This window comes from Puma concolor, chromosome C2 (genome assembly GCF_028749965.1).
Source record: "Puma concolor isolate L17-30 chromosome C2, mPumCon1.1.hap2, whole genome shotgun sequence".
In the NCBI taxonomy this organism is placed as follows: domain Eukaryota; kingdom Metazoa; phylum Chordata; class Mammalia; order Carnivora; family Felidae; genus Puma; species Puma concolor.
In genome coordinates this window covers 15076124-15080619 of record NC_141675.1, presented here as the reverse complement: position 1 = coordinate 15080619, position 4496 = coordinate 15076124, and the positions used below count along the sequence as shown (strand labels likewise).

The window sequence follows — 4496 nt, the reverse complement described above, 5'->3', positions numbered from 1 at the left end:
GATGCTTCACCTTATGGATTCATGAAATATACCTGTAAGGGGATTAGGAGATTGACGGTTTGCCCTGGGAGTACAAAAGCAAATAAAAACATATTTCATCACTTTGTTATGCACTGGTGTTATGATTTCTTAGCAACTTGTGTTTAGCAAACTGTTTCAATAAAAGTATATCATCTGCTAAATTTTACCAATTTATGCACTTTGTCCATTTTCTCACTTAATTTTCTCTCTTTTGCTAATGTTTATTTTTGAGAGAGAGAGAATGCTTGGGGGAGGGGCAGAGAGAGAGGAGGACAGATGATCTGAAGCAGGCTCTGTGATAGAGGATCTGAAGTGGGCTCTGTGCTGACAGCAGAGAGCCCAATGCGGGGCTTGAACTCACGAACCGTGAGATCATGACCTGAGCTGAAGTCAAACACCGACTAAGCCACCCAGGCACCCCACTCACTCAATCTTCTATGGCCCATGTTCTCCAGAGGGCCACAGCTGTTTTCTTGTGATGATATATAAAGGGCAGAGACCTTGGCTTTTTGGTTTACTCTGCTTGTCACATTCAAAGTGTCACTGAGAATCACTATCCTGAAGAGATACTTGCACCCATGTTCATTGCAACATCATTCACAATAGCTAAAACATGGAAATAGCCTAAGTGTACGTTGATGGATGAATGGAGATATGTATGTATATATATGGTATAATCTATGTATCTATATATCTGTATATATGGTATAATCTATCTATCTACCTATCTATCTATCTATCTATCTAGTGTAATATTAAAAAATAAAATAAAATAAAATCCTGCCTTCTGTGACAACATGGATCGACCTTGAGAGTGTTATGCTAAAGGAAATAAGTCAGATAGAAAAAGACAAAGACCGGGGCGCCTGGGTGGCGCAGTCGGTTAAGCGTCCGACTTCAGCCAGGTCACGATCTCGCGGTCCGTGAGTTCGAGCCCCGCGTCAGGCTCTGGGCTGATGGCTCAGAGCCTGGAGCCTGTTTCCGATTCTGTGTCTCCCTCTCTCTGCCCCTCCCCCGTTCATGCTCTGTCTCTCTCTGTCCCCAAAATAAATAAACGTTGAAAAAAATAAAAAAGAAAAAAAGAAAAAGACAAAGACCATATTATCTCACTTATACGTGGAATCTAGAAAAGCCGAACTCATAGAAATAGACAACAAAATGGTGTTTGCCAGGAGCTGGGCGCAGGGACAGAAGAAAAATGGGGAGATGTTGCTCAAAGGGTAGAAGATTATAAAGGTCCAGTTATAAGATGAATAAGTTCTGAAGATGTAATGCATGGCATAATGACTATAGTTAACAATATGGTATCACATACCTGAAAGTTGCTAAGAGAGTAGATCTCGAATATTCTCCCCGTACACAAAGAAGTGGTTACTATCTCATGTGATTGAAGTGTTAACTAACCTCACTATGGTCATCATTTCACAATATATACACGTATTAAATCATCAGGTTGTACCCCTTAAACTTACACAATGTTACATGTCGATTATATACTAATAAAAATGGGAAAAAATACATGTTAAAAAAAGTGTCATTGACTTACACTTTCTATGTATGTATAATTGGTGATAATAGATATGCTGAAATTTATTTCCTTTGTCAAATCCTTAATGAATTAACGGATCTAGTGGACAGTACTCAGTGGACAATGGCATGCCCCAAGGAAAGACAATACGGACAACACAAGCCTCCTCGTGGAATGCTATCACCGATGAAATACTGTTATCAAAAAACAGAACTTGAACCAGATCAAGTCTTTCTATTTAATTACCACTTTATTGCAAATGCAAGGGTCAGAGGATCATGTTATCACCGTGAGAACGCAGCCAGCAAAATCCAGAACCTGGACAATTAGAAGGAATGCTCAGACTTTTTCAGTACATTGTAAGGAAAACTAAAAGAAGAGAGCAAGGGGAAGACTTCTTGATCAAGAGAATCAAGTGACACATCAACCAGATGTGTGGGACTTGTTTGGATCCTGACTCAAACCAACCAACTGTAAAAAAAAAAAAAAAAAAAAAAACAAACAAACCAAAAGAACAACAAAAACTATGAGACAATAAAGGACACAAGCTTGGCTGTCTCATGATATTAAGAAATTATTGTTAATTCTGTAGGCATGATAAATTATATATATAAACATTTATTTTTTTTAAGAATCCTCATGTTTTAGGGCCATGTATGGAAATCATTTTGGTTTAGGTGTCAGAATTCCTAGGATGTGTGAATGAGGTGAGGATTATAGAATGAAACAAGAACAGCCATGAGTTGATGATTGTTTGTAGCTGGAAGACAGATAAATGAGGGTCCATTGTTCTCTACTTTGGTGTAGGTTTGAAATTTTCTGTAGTTTTTTTTTTTTTTTTGAACTAATAAAGAATCTTTCATTTGCCAATGCATTTGGGCTCACCAACACACATCATGTATAAAGTCAGTAATTAATAATGCCTACGAATACTGGGAGTCCCTCGACAGTTTACAAAGCAGCTAATTTATAGTCTCATGTCTCCCTCCTGGGTACTACTAGGCGAGATCTGTGTTGTTTCAGTCCCCACTTGGCAGAAAAGAATGAAGCTCAAGGAAGCCCAGGGCAACTGCCGCCAGGAAGCCGCGCGGACCAGAGCTAGAACGCCGCGTCTTAGAAATTCCACGTTCTGGGCTCCTCCCCCCACACCAGGAAGCTTTAAAAAGGTAGAGTGGGAGTGGGATAACGGAAAGAATTGTTTACCGAACGCTTCAGGACCCCACACAACCGCGGCTTCTGGAGTGGAAGGGAGCCCTGCGCGCCCGGGCAGATACTCTCCGCGGCCACCAGATGGCGAAGGCTGCTCGCCGCCCGGGGGAGGACGGCTCCCGCGTCTTGGCGCGGAATCTGCGGCGAGACTCCAAGGCCAAGGGCAAGGCGCTCCGCCCGTGCGCGGAAAGATGCGGCGAGCCTAAAGTGACAGAAGTTGCTATGGGAGTCCACAAGCTTATGGGAGCAAGTTTAGGGCTTTTTAAGGAGGCCGGGGCGTGAGGGGATTAAAGTGGGGGGGGGGGGTGCACGCCGTGTTGCCTAAAATAAACAGTGACTCGCGCTCCGGGGTTGGTCCACGGATCCCTCAGAAGCCCTTTGGGGACCATCGCCCAGGGCCTGCTCTATATGTGGCGCAGCTAATCCTACCCCCGGGGAACTTGATGCGCTTCTTTGGCCAAGCTCAAAGGATTCCGAGGGCCAAGGAGAAAGGGGGGAAGGAGTAAATGAATCTCCAGGAGAGGAGGTTTATTTTTCTTTTAAGCCGTAATAAAGGGAAATTCGGTGGCCATCAAGGTGAGAGTCCCCATCATGTTAGAAAAAAAAAATGCCCGTAAGTTTCAGGAGCTTTCAGGTTCCAGCGGGGGGGGGGGGGGACCCCAACAGTGTGGGCTGGGCCCAGGCCTCTTCCAGTCGCCCGCTGGAGTGCGACCCCGACGAGAGTGGGAGCAGGTGGACAGATTCGGCGCGTCTGAGTCCACGCGGGCCGGAGCTCACCTGCTCGAAAGCTAAACTTGAGGGGTGGGGGACAGAAGGATGGGGATTTTATGGCAGGTATGGAAGGGGACTCAGTCGGGCTCACCAACCGTTTTGCAAATTGTCTTTTGAAAGCGCCTCCCGATGATGCCGGCATCTCCGCGAGTGAAAGCCAAACTTTTGGAGTCGGCGTGCAGTGGAGTGCGGGACCTTGCGGCGCGAACACGAGAAAAGGGATGCGGCCGGCGTCCAGGCCAATGGAAAATGAGTGGCTTTAATTCCTGCCCCTACTGGAGTCTCAATTTCGATTAAACTCAAGGAGCATGCGAGAACGTTCTTACTCCGGTGCGTTTTTGTGACACCTGCATTTTTTTTTTTTAACTGCATCATCACACCACCCCCCGCCCCCACCCCCAGTCGTTTGGTTCAGAAAGAAGGCAGGCACTGTGGAGGAAAGGGAAAACCGTGAGTCTGCCTTTACACCCAGGTTTAAAGCTAATCGAGGGTGTCTGGAAAAGCAGGAGCCTAGGATCCAAAGCTGATCTGGAGCTTGAAAGTCTCCATTCCGGGGTCGGGAGATGCTTTGCTGCAGACCCGGAAAGGGCTCCGAACCTCGGCCCTGGTTCGGAGTTTGGCGCGCGGGTCCGCGGCCTACCCCCCCGCCCCGCGCACCCCTTTTCGTACTTACTCTTCCTGCCTTTCCCAGCGGGCCGCCCCCCACCCCACCCCCAGGAAAGTTACCCGAGGGGCCAGCGGAGTTCGCAGCTTCGGCACCGAGAAGGAATCTTGGGACCACGGGGAGAGAACGCGTGCCGGGGCTGAGTGGCGAGCGGAGGAAGGCCCAGCCCCGAGTTCTTCCCCAATCAGCAACCCTTCCAGGGTCTAGGAGAGGACTGTTTGTTTGTTTGCCTTTTTTTTTTTTTTTTTTAATGTGAGTAGGTAAAGGACAGCGTGGAAAATGGCAAACAACAGCATTTTTCCA

General features: G+C 46.6%; 1 long non-coding RNA gene across 2 annotated transcripts; it reads left to right on the top strand.

The window, feature by feature from the left end:
- The first annotated feature begins 2388 nt into the window (after positions 1 to 2388).
- Positions 2389 to 3846, top strand: LOC147577107 (uncharacterized). 2 transcript variants are annotated; one of them, XR_015255744.1, is made up of 2 exons: positions 2389 to 2715; positions 3650 to 3846. It is a non-coding gene; the product is annotated as an uncharacterized LOC147577107 (long non-coding RNA). The 2 variants fall into 2 exon arrangements; XR_015255745.1 differs by lacking the exon at positions 2389 to 2715 and adding an exon at positions 3092 to 3334.
- The last annotated feature ends 650 nt before the right edge of the window (positions 3847 to 4496 follow it).